At 43.0% G+C, this 20,065-nt stretch overlaps 1 protein-coding gene across 1 annotated transcript in view; it reads left to right on the top strand.

Annotated features, from left to right (window-relative positions):
* Positions 1-20,065, top strand: part of LOC131258853 (uncharacterized) — a 43,338-nt gene that overhangs the window by 4,820 nt on the left and 18,453 nt on the right. The window lies entirely within an intron of this gene.

Genomic DNA, 20,065 nt, shown 5'->3' with positions numbered 1-20,065 from the left:
TTTAAAGGTAGAAATGTTTGATACGGAAATGGATTTTTTCAATGGACTGTTTCATTTTGATTTTGGCGTCCTTCGATAATTCTAATCGGAGTACTTAAATCAAGTAACATTATTACATCTACTTGTCTCATGACAAGACGCTCACACCAGCTGCAATTCCGACAAGAGTCGTTCAAACAACGGATGCCACGCTATGGATGACCTTTTATTACTTGGTTTACAAGTTGTTTCAGTTATTACTTCGCTAAAGATGCGAGTTAAACGTTATATAATAGATTTACTGAAACGATTTCATAAAACAAACCACCAAAATGGCGTGTCAATCAGCAAAGCGTTTGAAAATTGCCATTACCAAACCCCAGGACAAATAAAACGTTCTGAAACATAGTTGGGCAACATTGAACGGACAATGAGAGAAATGTAAAATGATTTAGAGAAACAAAAGCCAGATTAAGCCTAGGCATTTCCAGCTTTAGATTGTTTTATTCTTCTCCCCCCCTCCGGCGGAAGAGTTCCGATGTCGAATAAAGACAACGGTTTTTGGCCTCCTGATGACTCATTTGACTTTTTCCTTCCCGATGGTTGCAGTCATTCATCAAGATTACAGCGTGAATTGACTTGATGATGACTGTCAGCGTAAATAAAAATAGATATCGCCTTCATTTGTTCGCCTTCCTCGAAGGGACCCCAAAAGCGGTCGCGAATTATGTAAAGCAAGATCATGTGCGCGATTCTTCACTTCTGCACAATGCAGTACAATTAGTGGCCGAGAGGACACGTTTCCTTGCCCGAGCCTATCTTGGTTGGAGGAGTTTTTACTCTTGTTTTTGCATGTTGCTGCGGATGTGGATTTAAAGCATGGAAAAATATAAATTATCATGTCAGCAGATGGCGATGACGGAATCTGTACCATGCGATCCTTTTTTGGTTTTGTTCGTTGCCTAGTGGTGGGTGTGTATGTTGTAAGGCTCTCTCTCTCTCTCTATCCCTCTCTTTGATTCCATTTGTCTCTTTCTATCGCTCAGACTTGCCAAACAGCACCCAAACTATTGCACGCTTCATATTTTCCAACAAAATCATCATCTTCATCCAGAGGGCAACGATTCGGGCCTGGGAAAAGCTCAGCAAATACCGCAAATTCCGTTTTCTTCGCCGTTGCGGAAACTTTTGTTTGCTGAGCCACGGTAGCCGCTTCCGTACAGTGTTGTTTTCGGCTTTTCACAATTCAAATGCTTCCCTCCCGCAGCACACACACCCACATACCTACAAAACCACTTGTTTCTTGGTCGTTGCCTTCTTTGTTTTCGGCATTATCAGCAGCAAAAAGCTGTGAGACTCCTTAAAACCGGTGACATATTCAGAAAATTAATATTCAGCAGTCGTAATTCTCAGCCCCCCACTTCCCCCGCGGGCTTGGTTCCCCATCCAGCGACACCTCCCCAGCCGGAACCAATTCCTTTAGGCACGATTTTGCGATGCCCCGGGCCGGCACACGGTGGAGGTCGTGGGGTTAGTCGGTAGGTTCACGAAAAGTTTGCCCTCTAATCTCGATCGTTCGTTTCTTTTTCCCTCTCTCTGCAGCGTGTTCTTTTTCCTTCGCATCTCTTATTTGTCTTCGACCGGGTTTACTAGCGGGGCCCTCGTGAATATTTTTCTTCAATGCCGCCGACTGCTTCACCAGTTTACGGTTAACTTTTTTTTTTAATTTTTAGGTGACATTTTTGTTCTCGTTTCTCGATATTTGTTTCTTTCTGCGTTGTTTGTCAAGTTTAACAGCAGCGATTCTCAGATGTTTTTGACGGTTTGATAGTTATCTAGAGAACCTGCTTGTCGATCATCATGTACTTGCACTGAGGTTGTATTGTGAATTTTATAAAATCTACTACGATGTTTTATTTAAGTAGCATTTCTTGTAAGTACAATTAACATATAATAAATGATTGATGGTAATATATCGTTGATGGTTTGAAACTAAATTGATGATGGTTTGCAAAATCATCATTGCCACGACCATCTTCAGTGTAATATATTTATAAGATAAGCAATTCTACAAGCTATGGTGAACTGCTTTTAGAGCGAATAATCGGCGTACAAGTCGAATTAGATCGGTTACTGTAATACTTTGTTAGTTTCGATGAGGTGATGATAACTATACGATATGATTATATTAAAACAATCTAAAATTAAATATTTTATAAGTAAGATTATAAAATTTGAATTGCATTTTCACTCGCTGCTCTTAAGCTCGTTCAATCGCGTATTCTTAGAGTTATCCTTCTCTTTTTAATTAAATATTTGAATTTATAATACTACGGTTTTTTCCTGATTATTTGTAAGCTTTTCCTTAACATAAAATAATATATTAAATGTCTTGATTTTTAAATATACATCCGAAGAAGCAGTTGAAGAATTTTTGGTTAATTGATTTAACTGATATCTGCACCTTACAAAGATCAGCGCATTACACAGTCAAGTGGATTTTGCTAATATTAATATTTGATGGTAATATATTAAACTGTCACACAGTTTGAGAAACACTGTCATATAAAAATAACACCGTACTCTTCCTCACTTACCAGAGCTTTCCTGCAGTCGAAAAGCTGCTTAAGAGCATGAGACAATTCCCCACTCGTGACCTTCGCTGTAGATATGTGAATGTGTGTATTTTCCACGTTCGTGCTTCGCGAACGCTCCGGGGGCTTCGGAATATCGACTGTCGCACTTGTTTTAACAATTTTTTATGAATTTAAATTGACTCACGAAGACGCCAAAGGAGGAGGATAAGGCATGGAAGGGACGATCAATGGGGAAGCAGGACTGCGTGGCATGGGGTGGTCGAGAGTAATCTTTGCGTCCCGCAGGGCAGGGCTCCGTGGAAGCTTAGATTTAATAATGCTGAGGTTATTATTTGGGGAAGATAATTCCAAATTATGAAGCTGAAGGCTTGACTTAGGCATTGTACATCAGGAGGGTGGGTGCACGGCTGGTAGCGGGAGATAAACCGGAACGAGCCTGGAGGGGTGGCTGGAAAAATCGAACGGTCCGGATAAGGAAACCGAAGCTCGAACCAACGGTTTTTCCAGCGTGCGCAAAAGGAAATGTTTGGAGAATAATTAAATTGTATAGGCTTCATAAATATGGATCAATACGGTCAAAATACCGGCCAGCGAGATTCTGTGTATGTGTGTAGGTGTGTGGTAAAGAGAGTGTGTGTGCGATACATACGCGTCCGAGATTTATTGGGGAGAGCCTTTTTGCTGGAGACCTACGCAAAGAGGATGCTTTGCTAATCGCATTTTTGGGGGTTGCGTTAGAAAGAAAATTCAAATAATTCTCCTACCTCCCTCAGTCTCACCCTCCCCCAGAAAAGTTCTGGAAAGGTTCTCCGTCTTTTTTTTTTGGGATTTGGGTTGCCAGCAACTCGGGCCGCGAGTAAGCGACTCCAATTGCTAGTCCCCCATCATTTTCCACACGGAGCCGGCTCCCGCTGAAATAATCCGCCCTGCGGGATTTATGCTCGAGTGAAGCGGGATTAACTACAAGTACAAGTGAAGCGGATTTATGAGAGCATTTTCGATTTTGAAACATGAAATAGAAAAGAAGAAGAGTCCCTTTTGTGCTCTTCACCGAAGCAAACTAACGAACAATATCAATTCAATTATCCGTCTTTCCAGTTGCGGACATCCGAAGTTTTTTTTCCAATTCTGCATTATATCTTGGGAAAGAACTCTTCTCTGTTTTGAGCGCAGAACAAACGACGCTCGCTAGTGAACATTATCAAGTAGCAATGGTCTACGATGGCTGTCATCAGAATTGTCTTTTACAAGCGTTGAAGATGGAGTATGGAACCTGTCGTTAGGACTGTTTCGGACCATGGTCAGAAGTGCAACAGTCTTAACTTCAACTCAGCCTGCCATCGACAGCGGTATCTATCGTAAACTGCTGTGTCAACTTGCTACCGTATGGGGTCGGGTTTTCCTTCTTCCACCCGCTCGACGAGAAGCGAAAAGTCCGGCTGCGCTTATTGCGCACCGCGAAAAACGTGTACATACACGCCCAACAGCCATCCAACTGCACGACAAATGGTTGCGAAAAGACCAGAAGAAAATAAAATGGCACGAAATACTACTGCACGTCAGTTTGCACAGTGCTCACAACTGGCTCGAGTTGCTTTTCGTCTTACGTGCAAGTTAGAGCAAACATGAAACAAAAAACGAAACAAACAAAATCTTGGATTTTTCCCGCTCCTGTGAAAAACTCGGCTGAAAGTTCCCCTCTGGTCACAATTTTTCGCAATGGCAAAAGTCACAGGGATACTTTCTTGTGCTGCCGGTAGTTTGTTTGTTTGACAATCGAAATAAACACGGGAGCAAAGGAGCGCCTTGACGCTGGCAAAATGTATATGTCGTGCGGGGTGACGCTAACGTTCCACCGGAGCAGGGCAACAACTAACACGCGGGAAAGTAAACGGAATCGAGAGAGCGGAGAACGTAGCGGGGGAAAATGGCAGGAGCTAGGTGGATTGTTTGTCCTGTCAGAACTATCGCAAGAGTTTTCTAATTACTATAATGAAGACAGAAGCGCTCTGGTTGGGGCGGAGTGATAAGACTTTTTCTATTTCCGAGTTGTCCTCTCTTTCGTGCAGCCAGCTTTTTTTCGGTATGTTTTTCTTTTTCATCAAGCAGAACTTTGGGCAAAGATAAAGGGTTGCTATTTATTTATTGCAGTGCATGAGGGTTGGAAGCAAACATACATACATGCACTACCAACCGGATCGCAATAATGTTGAGCAAACAGTTTCCGGTGAGCTGCAAAAGCGGGTTGACGTTGTTTTTTGCTTCGTACTATTGCTGCCAAACAAACATGGCGTGCAGGAACTCGCTGGATGCAAAATACGGGGGAAAAGAAAAAGACTCACCAATTAAAGCCAACATGATTTTGCAAATCAAATTAAAATTTTATTTTCCGAAGGACTTTTTTACTTTTTTGACCTTCCGGCAAGTGATTGCAAATTCAATTGCTGACTAAGTTTGAGGAAAACATTTCGTTTGGAACGGTTCAAAGCTGCAGCTTGATTGCCATGGCTAAGAGATGCTTTTTACCTTGGGCTTCTTCGGCTTCTAGAGCCCTGATAAAGTGAATATATTTCATTACAGCGTTTATTAAAAAGGATTGGTTAAACAACTCCACGATTGAGAAAATTAATAAGACTAAACCAGTTAACCAAATTTTGCAATACTGAATGCATTGAGTTAAGTTGGAACTATCCTGCATATTGCATGTATTTGAGAGTAGTAGTAGTAGTAATAGTAGTAAATAATATTTATTATTCATAATATTTACATGCCGCACTTACAATAACTTAAATTAGATTGATACTGGTTACATCGCTATTGGAATCATAACACAATATTTCTGGAGTTACTTAACAAAAACAAAAAACAAGGAACAAAAATAAGAAGAAACATAGCTAAAGATAATTTTTGGGATAGAGAAAGCAATAGTTCTATTTTTCTCAAAACTAGTAATCCTATTTTTCTCAAAACGGTCCATTCGGCTTTACAATGATGCCTCGTTTTCAAGAATGTATATAAAGGAGCATTAACCAATACGTTATCTGCAGAATTCAAACTGATTTTAAAACAAAAGATAAGCTTTTTTACACCACTGCTAGTGTAACCAAGCAACAAAGGGATATATAGAATAAAGAGGCATTGTTAAGTGGATTACAATGTAGTTAAAATGTGGCAATAAGATGAATTTCCAGACGTCCTTTCGCCCTCGCCCTTTTGAATTATTAGACGTCCACAAATCGGCATATACCCTTTAAACCTTTCTAGTATAAACGTATTTGCACACAGATGTATGTGTGTGTGTCTGTGCGTTGGTGAGTACATGTAACGAACAGCTCGAAATGTCTCGCAACATGCGAAATAACTGACGAACATGCATGAGTGAAAGATTTGAATACCATGCAACATGAACACGGTTACAACAACATGCTTTATAAACATGAGCCCCGCGTGAATCGAGGGCAGGTGTGAGGCAAGGTGATATGGTTTTGTATGGGATCAGCCAGAATTTGGTTTTATAAGCACATACATACACACACACACACACACAGGACACACACTCCAAATGTTCCGTTTCGGTCGTCTCGCTTCGAAAGAACAACACTTTTCCAATCGACTTAACGCGTAAATATACAATATTCTTGCGAGTGTATCAACATAATGGATGAGGGAAAATCGCTTAGGTCGCGTTTTACCATCGCATTCAACGCCGTCTCATGTTGGTGTTTTCCCCGTTCGAAATCGACTTGCGAGTGTACCGTTCTGCTCCAATGGCATTGACTTAAGCAAATGGTAAATGGCAATACGAACCATTGTTTTTATAGAAGATTAAATACTTAAAAAATGTAGGTGACAAAATATTTAAGTTAATAGACTGTTTAAGAAAATCTTATAAAACATGCACGCCAAACGTGCCTTAAAAATTCTCATCTCATGCTAGGAAATAGAAGTGCAGGATTAGAGGACTTATTCTATTCCTCCGCTTACGCTCGGCAAGAATTAGCTCTATCCTCCCAAATGGTTTTCCTCCTTCCCAATTTGCCTAACCCTCCCAAACACTTTTCCTCTGTCCCTTTTGGAAGGCTACGGGATGCTTACCGCTCGAAGACCGAACGGAAATCGTAGCCACTTGAACGGTTCCGGGCGTCACAAAGGATGGAGAAAAACAAGAACGAACTGGAAAGGACCGCTGCCCAGCAGCTTTCATGCTGCAGTGAGCATACACCTCTACCCCTCCCGCGATCTGCAACGGGACAAACATGCACCGTACATGTGTAGCACATTCCGACCCATTCTCGAGGAAGAAGAACGTTACGAACGAAAGCATTGAAACTGGAGCATAAAGCAACAGCCCCTGGTAGTACTCTTTTTCCCACCCAGAACCCCACCGTTCCCTTCATTGAGACGGCTGGCAGGGAAGGCGAAAGCATACACTATCGATAAGTTCCGTCGTCCGTGTCCGGAAAAGCACTCGATTCTTCCGATCCCCCGCTCCTCCGTCGTAATGGACCCCGTACGACCAAACCGTTGCGATTTATGGTGGAATTTTTTAATATTTGGAATCTAAAACTATTTTCACGGGTAGCTGCACCTCCCGGCTAACGAGGAGGGGCAGAAAAGTGGGCGAGATAGTTAGTTAAGGGTCGAGCTTAAAGCATGGTGGGCAAGCAAATCCATTTCGTTGGGAGCATTTTCCCGGCGAGGTTAGAAGATGTGGGCTGTAAAAGTGAGTGAGCGTTTAGAACGAGGCGAGGAAAATCGGTTGCAAGTACGGGGCTACTCGCTCGAGCAAGTTCCTGGAACTTTGATCGGAAAATAGAGATACACACTGTAAAATGGTGTTCCGGCAGAAAAGGAACGGGACAGCAAAGACAACATTAAAACGCTTTTCCTCTATAGCTGGCTGGGTGGAAAAAAAAGGAAATAAAACCCAGCAAAAAGGAACGCTCGTTCGCGTTGGCGGTTGGTTTTCCTACTACTGCCGCATCCCGAGTGGGGCCAGGGCCAGTTTACGTAGTCTGCTACTACATCCGCTACCTTCGCTCGGGGTTCGAAAAAGATGTAATGGATATTTTATTTCCCCCGATGTGTACGGTTTGAATTTTAAACATTTTATCGGACCCGCATCATCCAGCCCGGGCCACAACTGCATCATCTTCAGCTCCTGATCGGTTTGGTCGGTCTTTTTCTTTCCCAGCCTTTTCCCGCGACCTGGGTTTAGGAGCTTTTCTTCGTGCTCTTGTGTGCTCCTTCATCGAGCTGCGGGAAGCGGAAAAATGTTTGAATCCGAAAAGGTTAAAATATTGATGGCATACTCTCAGCTGGAATACAAATTCAATCGCTACCATCGTCGAACGTGGGCCGGAACATCGCTTGCGCCACTCCCCCTCTTGATGTAAACCTTCTCCTCCTGTTTTTTTTCTTCTTCCAAATGCCCAGACAGTTTACTTTTCTCCAACCGGATCGGCCGGGCCTTTGTGTTCCGGTGTTTTATTTTCGGACCCCGCGCGCGCGAACGATCGTCCGTGCTGCGATGTTTTATTTTCGTGTTTTGGAACAATTATTTTTGGTGCTTCTTCACGTTGGTTTTGTGGCGGGAGGTGCCTTCGCGTGCCCCACGAACCGTTCGATGAGTGTGAGATATGATTTGAATTCGTATTCGGTGGAACACGGGAACCTCAAACGAAACACGCTGGGAAAACTAACGGCCCGACATGGAAAACAGGTTACAATAAAAAAAAGATACGGACAAACCAACAGACGATATTTCGAATTTATACCGCACCGGGAGTTTGGCAGTTGAATTCGTTCGAAAGATAACGTCGATGGCTTCGGCTTTATGTAAATTGTTAACATTTGATATTTATTTATGTGCCGAGGGCAAATTGGATTTGGACTTTTTCTAGACATTATGGTCCTTGATCCTTTCGCCAGTGCTTTCCCGCGGAAGCCCATCCCCCCCTTTGGTCGAAGGGAAGGCACGTGCCTTGCTGCCCACACTCGAAGATAACAGCGCGATATCGGGATCTCGGGGTGTGTTCTCTCGCCCCTATTCCGTAAGGGTTGCTGCAGTTTTTGATGTTGATTTGTCCCTCTCCATGCCGGCCCCCGGTGGGTGTGTGTGTGGCACAGTGGCTTAATCGTTATTGGATCATAAATCTGTGTCCGCCGCATCATTGCCGCTGATTGTGTGAAACGTGCCGCCATCGGGTTGATTGCGCTGGAAAACGTCGGAAAATGTTACGCCCGCGCCGTTTTTGCGCCGACCGCCCATCCCTTTTTTTTGCGGCGGCACAGGTGTCCGATGGGGTTTGGTATTTTCCTTCTTTTTTTTTGTTGGTTTTTCCTGTGAATGTGACTGCTGAGAATTATGTAAATGGTTTTTATGATTCCGGTGACCCTCGGGAGGGAAAGGTTCTGTGCTGTGGAAAAACTCAAACTCACTCTGGCAAGCGTTGTTTTGATACGCGAATGGCAAACAATACGTGGCACCGGATTATTTATGAAGTGAAGTCGTAATCCACCGAGCGTGGCAGTTATTGTCGATTGATAACAATACATAACATATTTTTTGCCACGACTTTTTGCACCGATGGCCATGAAAGCTTGTGCTTATTCATTGAGTTTCTGAAAGTCGTTTTTCTGTGGCGATAAATTGAAATGATTAGTTGTTTTTCAACAACGACAAAACACATGGTTTTGGTTTTTAAGATATTTTGTTTTTTTATTATAATACATATTTATCTCAAGATGTTCATAGCAGTTGGTAGCACAGTTGTTTAAAAGAGAAAAATTTCGCCTGGAAAGATTATCCAGTTATAAAGGTATCAATTGTTTCTGCTTCAATGATTTTGTCTATTTTGTTGTACCTGTAAAAGACAACATTAAAAAGAAGCAAAAGCAAGAGTAGACTAGTAAAACGAGAAGTGATCAAAATTAGAAGCAACACAAAGGAAAAGAAAGTAACTAAGTAGAAAAAGTGGGAGTAAAATACTAAAATTTAACCCTTGTAAGGAGAAAAGCCAGCATCAGTTTAGAGTTTAGTTGCAACAATACTGCTTTTGTTTGAACTCTCATTAGCGTCTAAAATACAGAATTATTTTCGTTTGTTATTCGACTTTAGGTTTTCCATGGTTAAATATATTAAACCCCAATAAAAATGAGTAATAAATTAAAAAAATGTGTGACGTTGGTATTTTTTCAGAGACCTAAAACAATTTTTAAGCTGAGTTACCAAAATGATTGATTGCACAAAATTTGAAACGATAAGATCTGTTAATCAACGTTCACGAACTTGGTACACCGTTACGTACTCGCTGTTGGTTGTTAACTGTAGGTTTTCGTGTCTTAAAACGAAGTTTGATTAATGTTCGTCAGTTTTTCATAATCAGAAAGCAAAGTAGAAAACCACCGATCGACCACCGACCACTCTCAGCATGACAACTCCATCCGAACGACGTTCGCCAAGAAGACATTGTTTTCACCCACGGGAATTTTTGGAGGTGATTGTGAAAGCTGTATTGCCTAACCTAAGGGAGGAAATAAATTGACCACTTTAGCCGACGCTAGCCGCGACCAAGCGAGGAAAAGCCAAAGGGGAAAAGCATACAAGGAGTAAAAATGTTAAAAAGACGAATCAAATCAAGTGAGTAGTTGAAGAGGCTTGGCCGGGGGAACATAACAACAAATTGGAAACAATTCCCGGCATCGGTCGCAACAAGACGCTGGAGTGGTATTGTCCAATCCATCAAAAAGAACCTCTGCGCCATGTCGCAAGACTGATATTGGGCGCAAAAACAAACGCCACCGGAAAAGAAACAGAAAAAAATAGACGAAAAATCTGATCGACCAAACGGATTGCTAAAATCACACAAATCGCAAAGCTCCCCCGGAGGGCGGAAGGTGTAGTGGTGGAGGGAGCGCGTGTCCTTAAAGTCTTGCCGACCGAGACCGAGTGCTGGGTCGATTTTCGTCATCGCTGCCAGCGCGAGCACCATACGGTTGTGACAATATTTGTGAAGAGATTTTGGAGGCTTCTGTCGAAAGCGTGAATGAGAACGCTGGGAAACGGGCTCATCTCGATGCCATCAGAAGTCGTCACCGGCAGGAGCAACACTCGTCGACACTCGCCCGTCGGTCCGTACGTGATGTGCCAGTCCGCGTGCGTGCGGAAAACCCCCTCTTGAACCGAGCCTCGTCCGCCGGCAAACGGGAAAGGAAAACATTTCCACCCGTCGTGGCGATGGCTAACGTTAGCTGCTTTTCTTTTGCCGTTTTTACTTTTATTTCCTGCTCCGAAGAGAGTGTGGATGATTTTCATTGCAACGAATCCGGTCGGAAGCGGTCCGATCGATGGGATTATTGCCTTTTGGGAAAGGGTGACACGGGGGGGGAATGGAGCAAAATCGGCCAAAGGGAGCAAACGCAAACCGAGCGGGGTGGGGCATTCGAATCGGCGTCAGCATTCGGTGCGGACGAGATCGAGATGAAATTTTGCGGAAGATGACAGGAATTATTCCTTGGGCTTCCTTTGCATACGCCGTGCCTTCGAGTTCGCTTTTTTATGCTTTCGAACGGATTTCGCTGGCCTTCGGATTTTTCCGACACGGCACGCCTGGTGCATATGAATTATTGTGACCGGTTTTACGGGTTTGCAACCGGAGGTGGTGACGATGAGGTGGCATATGTGTCGTGGTGCGCCATGTGGATGATGTGATTTGATTTGCATTGTGTTGGGGAGGTATGAAGGAGGAGGGGGAGATGTTTTCGTCCAGCGAAAATTGGCAGATTTTCTCGACATCAAGCGGACATGTTGCAAATCATGCGGAATTCGATTCGAATGGAATACGTAAACGGTTACAATGCTGTGAAAACGATGATTGTATTATGTGTTGTAAGCATCGATGGAGAGAAAGAAGTCACACGAGAGCATTTTCCACTGGAAGATATTAAATTACTGTTGTTGAAACATGAATAATAAAAATATTGTTATTCATGAGAATGCAATGAAGCATGACGTTCGAGTTGGTTTGAGAAAGTGTAATCTTGTAAGAAAGAGAATAAATCAGAAGAGAAATTATGGCAATTTTAGCCATAATAAACTGAAATATTAATCACAAATCTAGCAAAAAACAGTGTGATACATAGTTGGCATAACCTCACGAAAATGTTGTGATTTTAATTTTAAATTGTTTGAACCTATACACCTGACAGTAAATGTGTTTCTATAAACTCCAATCCAAAAGATAGTTTAATTGGGTTCGTTTTCTAGAATAAATCAGTTTTAACAACTTGATATAAAATTTGCCTGCTCTCGAACGTTCTCAGTTTTTTCTCGGATTTTTCAAAATAATAGGAAACGTCGTTTAAAAATATCATGTGTCGGAAATCTAACAAAAAGTTAAATTCTATTTAAGGTTTTACAGATATTTAATGCATGGTTCATGTCGTTTAAAAAGTTCGATTTCTGAGTCAAATCAAAGTTTCCAAGTTTTGTAACAAAAACCTCATCGATTTCCACAAAATAAATATGACATACTCGTGCCCCTTCGCCCCTTCAATGGTTAAAGATGCTTGGATCTTGATGTTGTGTATCATCCAGCTTACTCGTCTCTTCCAACACCCCGATGGAAACAAGTCATCGATCTATTCGTTCTCCCTCGGGAACGGCGGAAGCACATCAGGGCACAGGTACACGCCGAAGCAACGTAATAAAATAATTCGTCCATAAAATAAATCTGTCAGAAATTGTCACCCATCAATTCATCAATCGAATCAACGTCAATGGGAAGTTCGTGATTTGTCGTCATTCTCCCGAAAAAAACAACCCAACCGAACAAAAAAATATACAAGCCCACCGTCGTTCACTTCGTCACGGCGTAAAGCCGCTCGGTGAGGGAAGATCGAATGGGAAACCACCCACCTTTGGTCTTTCCTAGAGCGTGCCGCTACCATTCAACCACGCCAAGCGTTCCCACACTCGCATACCGGCGAACTAAAGGGCCAACTATTGTGCCATTTGAAGGGCAGGAACCGAGCCAGGATGTCACGGAAGCCGGGCGAAGCGATCGTGACGCTTTCGGTGCGATAAGACACTTGCTGCCGCTAATATGACTGCCGTTTCCGGAAGATGTTCACTCGCGCGCTCTCGTGTGTATGTGTGTGTGTGCGTGTGGGGTAGTGTGAGCCTTCCTGCAAGTGGCAAGAGGTTTCACTAATCCTGGTCCTTGGATCCTTTCCTCCCTCGGGCACCGTCAGGCGACCCGGGTGCATATCGTCGCTCGAGCGAACAGCTTAATGTTATTATCTGCCGCCGCAGAAAGTGGGATGTCATTGCCTTACCGAAAGGAATTGGCAGCCGGCGCTAAGCTGTGGTGAAGATAATGCAATAATGCGCCCTCACTCCCCTCCCGGACCGCCCATGCCGTTCAAATTTTCCTTATGAGCTTTTCTTTATTTCAAACCATCAGATTATGGTCCGATTTGTCATAGCACGCGCTTCAGTCCGATCACGTGCAGCTGGTTCGGCGGGGGGACGTGGTGGTTTGGGCGAGCTTGGAGGGCGCTTTTTCTCGGTGAAAGGTAATTTACCACCACCATCGCCATTTCATCACACATCACCGATCCTGCCCGCTGGCCCCAAAATCCGAAGCCGTTGCTCAACGGTACGCCGCAAGTGAGGTCCTTCCGTTCCGAGCGCGTCGTTAACTATCGGCAGGCGGAAATGTTCCCTCCGGGAGCACATTAGCCGCCCGCGGATGCGACCCTAAGGCTTGCGGGATGGTGGCGTCGGATGATGTCGTCATCTTCGACGTCGTTGTACGTGCGGGCCTTTCCTCCCTCCCTTTGCCCCGGTGGTTCTATTTGCCTACCCACTATAAAGCGATCCGGTGAAGGAGAAGAAATGTTCCGGGCTGGTAGGAAAAGTAAAGAAAATGGCTTTGTCCTTTCCTCGGGCTGCTGTCACACTATACGATTTGTTTTTTTCCCTTCCCCGCTACTCCTGTACCCTCTTGCACACCGCGCATTTCGGCGCTAACCTTTGCGTGTCACGCTGGCGCGCTTGTAACGGCACTCTTTGAAGGTCATCATGGCGGTATTCATTAGGGGATGTTACGATTTCCCGGAAGAGTGATCCCGAATGAAAGGAAAAATGGCACAGGACGTTCGCCCGGGCCGTTTGTAGGTCGGTGGTTTGCAATCGATTCGTTGCGGTAAGGGTTTTTTGTCCTAAATAAATCATGTATTAACAACACATTGAAAAGTGCTATACCTTATTTCAGATGATGGGATAAAAGAACAGTTTAAGGTACCAAAGAAAAAAATCACACAGATAAATGATTTTGGAATACCAAATATTTTAACATGTTCAACCCTTTTTTTCTGCAAAACCGTTTTGAAATTTTAGAAATATGTATATGGGACAAAATTTATGTTCTTAATATTCACTTCAGTGTTAGATATAGGGTTATTAACACTCTTCTAAACCTTACTGTCCTTAACACAAATGATCTAACTTCCTCAATCTCTTCTTGTATATATGTTAAACTATGCTATTATAAATAGAGTATTTGTAATAAATATCTATTTTCCTCTTCTTTTCATAAGTTTGTTCTACAATCAGGGTTTGTTGTACCTCTCGACATTCATTTCAGTAACTATCTTAAGACGTACGTTGCTGAAATTACGTAAACTTTTACAACTAAGTAAACGCTTTCTGTTTCATTTATCCTACAATATATCTTATAATTATTTAAAATGGCAAAGAGCTGTTTTAGTGAAGATGGTTTCGAAAAATCAAGTAGTTTACTTTAGTTTTGAAAAAGAAAAGAAAAGTAATTCCTTGAGCATGTCTTATCTTTAGTTTTAAGCCCAATTCTTCATTTGAATTAGGATATTTGGCATTGTTTATCTTGGCAGGTTTAATTTTAATTTCCAAAGATAAAGAAAATAAGCGTTAATATTTTGGATGATTAGATTTTATTTAGCGCATCAGCTTTTCTTGTAAAACTTCCAGTGGTTGAAAACCACTGAAACCCATGGTGGGACGCTCACAGAAAGCCATTCTTAAGCTCGTGAAAGGAAAATTGCTCCGCTTTCTCTATCGTAAAAAAAATAAAGAAAATCGAAAAAGACACACAAAATACGACAAATAGAAGAAAACATCCCAGCTCGAGTGGAGTCAACTACTTTGTTGTCGTATCCTTCGGCAGCGCCGCTTGAGGATGATAATCATCCAAAACAAAGCTCTTCCGTGCCGTAGCATAACAAGCGTCCGTCCCTTCCATCACTGTGCCGCACTACCTTGGCCCGAAGGAAAAGGGCAGAAGAAAGTTCAAGGCGGGCGATGATGATGTTGATGGATGCGTGACGAAGCGGGCACGTTGTGTGTCAGTGCAAGCGATTGTCTGGGAAACTAAATATGCCAGCACACGCACCGCCGGGATGTGGACACCAAACACAGGCAGGCCGGGCGAAATTGGCCCACTTTTCTCTTTATCGAACTTCTCGGATTGATTTTGATTATGGCAACAAAATTGCCACTGGAGGTTTATTAATTTATCCCTCATTGAATGATGGACGAACGCGTTGTCAGGGTGGGTTGGTACGGTTCCCACGGAGGCCTTCGGGGAAAATCTGTCCATGTGGGATGTGTGGAAGGGTACGTAGCGTGTAGCTATTAGCTTCCTTTCTTTTGTCCTTGTGTTTTGCTCCCTTGTTGACCCTTGTTTGTTGACGACCGCCGCATCCAGCGCACACAAATATTTACCATTTGTTTGTCCGATTAACGGCGTTGGAAGGTAGGTGGGGGTGGGATTAATCCTTGCCGTTCTCATCGCATATGCTTTTTTTATGTTGGTTTTTTTTTGAGCCACACACACTCATGAAACTGACGCATCATAATTCATTCGGGGCTCACCGTTATTATAGCATGTTTACTGTACCGAAGAGATGTCTCATGTTGCCTGCATTCTTGGCACCCTATGTCCACCCCCTCCCCTCTTCTCCCCCACAAAAACGCGGTCGTAAGTTGGTGCGCGGCGCGAAAAGTGACGCAGTAATTTACTTACTATCAAACTATGCAGGCAACATAAAATTTAATCCTTTAAAATTACCCACCGGTGGCGATGGGATTAGGGTGGAACAAATTAAATTGCAGCTGGAGTTTGTTCCGCTCTCGGGCGCGACCCCTTTCTGGCGAGCAGCAAGCCGGCGAAATAGCCCGGAAGTGAGCGAGAGTAATGGAGGATGTAACGACCGAAACCTGGAGAGACAAAAAACACACACCCACACACCCTCAAACCGCCTCCTTACAGCTCTTCATGAACGGTGTAAGCGCACCAAGCGAGGGATTTTCAGCGAAGCCATCGTTAGTCACTTATACGTGACATAATCTTTGGTAATAAACGAGCGACGGCGAACCTATTACTAGCATTATTACGGCGGCGGCCGTCGGGTGGATCCGCTCTACCGGGACGCTCCATCGCCGTAACCTTTGGCTTTTGTAGCCCGGCAAGTCTTAATCCTCCCGTACGTAGATCTGCGGTACGTATGGCCCGGCTAATTAATGATCATTTAATTCCGGGAGTGGAAAAATCCGGCTCCGGTTCGTTACGGGAGGAGGCGGTTGTCGTTCTTTTAAATTTAGCTCAATTATCACCACGGTTTCTTGGCTGTTTGCTCGAACGCTTCGCGACGTCTTACCCAGGAGGAAGTGGGTCCAACCATGGTGGGTTTAATGGAAAGGCTATGCTCGTACGGTGTTCTTTTGTTTTCACCCGCCGATAATGCGCTATTTCATTGCCTTTCCTTGCGAAGCAATAAAGAACGATCAAAACCCGTTTCATAGTGCTAAAAAATGAACACAGAGTATCTAAGATTTACGAACAGCACCGCATTATAACCACGGTTAGGTTAAAGAAATGAAAAACTAATCAAAAATCGGTAAAACTTTTTCCCACCTGCAAAGAGCAAAAGGTACGGCGAGAAATTTGAAATCATTGCGGGTCGCATTAGGGTGTGCGTTTTTGTTTTTTCATTCTTTCTACTTTGGGTTCCGATAAGCACTATCCTATTTAAAACTTTTTCTTCCGCACCGCATTGAGAAAAATAACAAACCGAAAAAAAACTGAGGAAAACTCGCATACCAAAAATTGCACCAAATGTCTAAACCTAGGACCGTTCTAGGGCCCAGAAGGAAAAGCTTGTGAATTAAAGTGATTTTCACTCGCTTGACCCGGCCCCGGACGGGGTTTTCCGTGTCCCGATTTTTGGGTTTGGGTTTTCCGTGTCCCGATCTTACCAAAGCTTGGAATCTTTTCGTCCCCCCGCGCGCCCTTCGGAAAGACTTCCCAGCGTTTCCGTGACGGAACCATGATTGAGCGGCGAAGGATTTCCTCCGGCTAAGGAAAACGCTACTCGCACACCGTTCGCGCTGGGAAAACTGGAGTCGTGGGGGGGGTAAAAAAAAGAGCAAACAGAAGAATGGAGGGAAGGAAAAATAATAACTGCAAAGAAATGAACTTTTCCAGCCCGGTTCCATGGAAAACGGACCACCTTGCGTATGGGGTAGATTTTCATAAAACTTGCTACAGTTGACTTCCGATTCACGAGAAGTGGAAATGGATCATCGCGCGCCGTCGGTTCTGTTCTGCGTCGACGGGTAAGAGGAAAGATCTCCGTTCCTGGAAGCGGGGAAAATGTGCAAAAGTTGTTTGATCCTCGATTTTCGGCCCCGTTCGCCTTCGTGCCACCGTTTCGCTCCGGTTCAGCTCGCCATCGGTGCAGTATGCAGAGCATTTACATAAACTTTCCGGTGGAGAATATTGAATTTATTAAATTAACGGCACTGGCATACACACACACACACTTACACACACACACATACACCTGCCATTTCATTGCTCTCCGTCAGTCTTACCTTTTCTCGCCGGCTTTCCGGTGCAACTTTCTGCCGAGTTTCCGGTTTCGGTGCGGTGCGCTGGTCGATTTTTCCTGCTCATTCCATTCGCATCCTTTTGTTACACCTTGCCTCCCGCCAGGTGCCGATTCAAACATCAGCTCGCTTGCGATGCCCATTCCGAAACCGGAGCGCGTGATCGCTCGTCTCGGATTTCGCTCACGTCGTCACAGCCACTTTCCGGTCGGTTACGGGTGATTGTGTTTCGGGCTTTTAAGCGATTGAAAATTTGCTCTCTCTCCCCACCCCCCCTACCCCGCCCCACCTCGGGTAGAAAAGTTTTTTCTTTTTTCTTCACGTTCTGCGTGTACCATCCGGACCCGAACGGTCCGATTGGGGTTTGGCAGCACGAGTCAAAATTAACCAAAGTTTTCGGATGCAGAAAAACACGTACCGAAAAGTCGGCTCGGGGGCGCTGGTAGGGGCGGCGGGAATGCTGGCCAGGGCGAAAGTTCGGAACCCGATGGTGTCTTGCACTTTCAATTGAAAAAATAGCAAAGTCTGTGAATCCAATGGATGCCGGGGAGATAGATACCGTGGAACTCACCTGGCAAATGCGGTTGAGGGATTTTTGATACAGTGTGACACACACACACACACACACATACACACAGAAGTAAATTGGGTGTAGCTACCAACCGTGGGTTGATTGGAATGCAAATTAACCCGCCCGGTGCAACCTGTTTTTCTTCTCCTTTGCCCTTGTCTTTCCCAGGGAAAACTAGGAACCAAAGTTTTACGCCCACAAAAGTGTTCATCCGACAATCACGGAACGGACCATATGGAAAATGTTGTTGGTTCGTTTGCTGCCTTATCCTTACATTTTTCGGCTCACGGATGCATACGGTGTCTGCTGTGTTCGAAAGTCGTTTCAATGCCATCGTCATTTACGTACCAACAATCAGATACCATTGAACCGAGGATGCAATTTGTTCTAGTAATTTAACATTACACATTCGTACCAAACGGATTTGTTTAAGTGACATGAAATGGATCATGAATATATCTAGCGAATTATTCGGTTTGTGGTTAGTTTTAATACTATGTTCACAATGTTTTAAAACTATGTTCTATTAATAAAAGGCACACATCTGAAGGTGTAGAAAAATAAAAATATAATATTTTGATAATTAGCTTTGCCTGGATAACAAACAATGAGTATAAAATGACATAAAATTTAACTTTTACCTATTTAAAAAACTTGTTCTGCAGTTTTCTAGTTTTAAAAACCTATTCCGCAGCTGTAGTAAATACTTAAAAGAAGAATAAAGGCCTTTCTGTTCTGTTGTAAAGACTAGTTTTGTAATACTTTGTGAATGTACATTATAACATGTTAATTTAGTTTTCATTTTAAAACTTAAGCTTTTTACTGATCAGTTTATTTTTTACTGAGCAATAGAACATTGAAGAAGAGCTTAACTACTTGTAGTTTCCAAGTTTGTTTTTCAAGCAATTAATCGAGGAGCGAAACAATTTGAACTGAAAATGGGATATTTACAGAAAACGGCATCATTTGACGGTCGCGAACACCGCTTTAACGCTTTCGCTCAAAAAGGTTTGATAGTCAACAAAGACTTGCAAACATCGATAAACGTATAACATTTCGGTGCGGATGGATCTCGTCCAGACATACGACTTGCAGGCCATTGGAAACGTAATTTCATAACGGAACAGAAGGATGACACTTCTGTTTATGATTTCCACGCTTTTTCGTTCCGTATATGAAATCGGTGCAAATTGATTCCGTTACGGCGTGTCGTTTGGCGCACATTTGTTTTAGTTTTTATTCCTCCATTGAAATGGGGATTTGTAAATGAGGCAATGCATTTTAATTGTCTGTATAGTCTTTCTTGCAATTGCAGCTTTATTATTAGTAGTTAATAATGGTGGCTTCTTTGTTTACCATCATCTAGTTATTTATGCAACTTAGGTAACCATGACTACCTAATCATTAAGTTTGTGGCTATGTTTTCTCTTGTATTTTCAAATCAACTTTGTTCAAATGTTCATTAGAACAGAAAATTTAAAATATGGTGTTTATGTTCTACCTTGTTAATTTGTACCAATGTTTATTGTCAATCATTTTTAATCATCAGAATTATCAAATTAAATAGAGTTACAATATTTAAACCCAAACCGTTATGCACATACAGTAACTAGATCAAGTGTAGGTGAACGGTATTGAATTTCAACCATTTTAAGAGTTTAGATATATTAAAAGCGAATTCAAACTATTAGCTGCTCATAAACTAACCGACTATTGGTGTAGCAATGATTTTGTTCTCTCCTTTTTTGTACTATTTATTTGTATTGAGCTCTACGTTTAACTCTGAAATTTTCACGAGACTTCGATATTTACGTTCCATCGGTGCCTTAATGCCTTTTTCCCGTTCGCTAATAAATCAAACCACTTTCTGGCGAAACCCAAACGAGCTTATTATGGTGATGGATGAGTGGCAGTTATCTCCGCTGATCTATTGATTTTAACCCAACCGCTCATTGCTGTTTTCTTTTCCTTTTCCCTCCCGTTCTT

Source organism: Anopheles coustani, chromosome 3 (genome assembly GCF_943734705.1).
Source record: "Anopheles coustani chromosome 3, idAnoCousDA_361_x.2, whole genome shotgun sequence".
Classification (NCBI taxonomy): domain Eukaryota; kingdom Metazoa; phylum Arthropoda; class Insecta; order Diptera; family Culicidae; genus Anopheles; species Anopheles coustani.
This window is presented reverse-complemented; position numbering and strand designations above follow the sequence as displayed.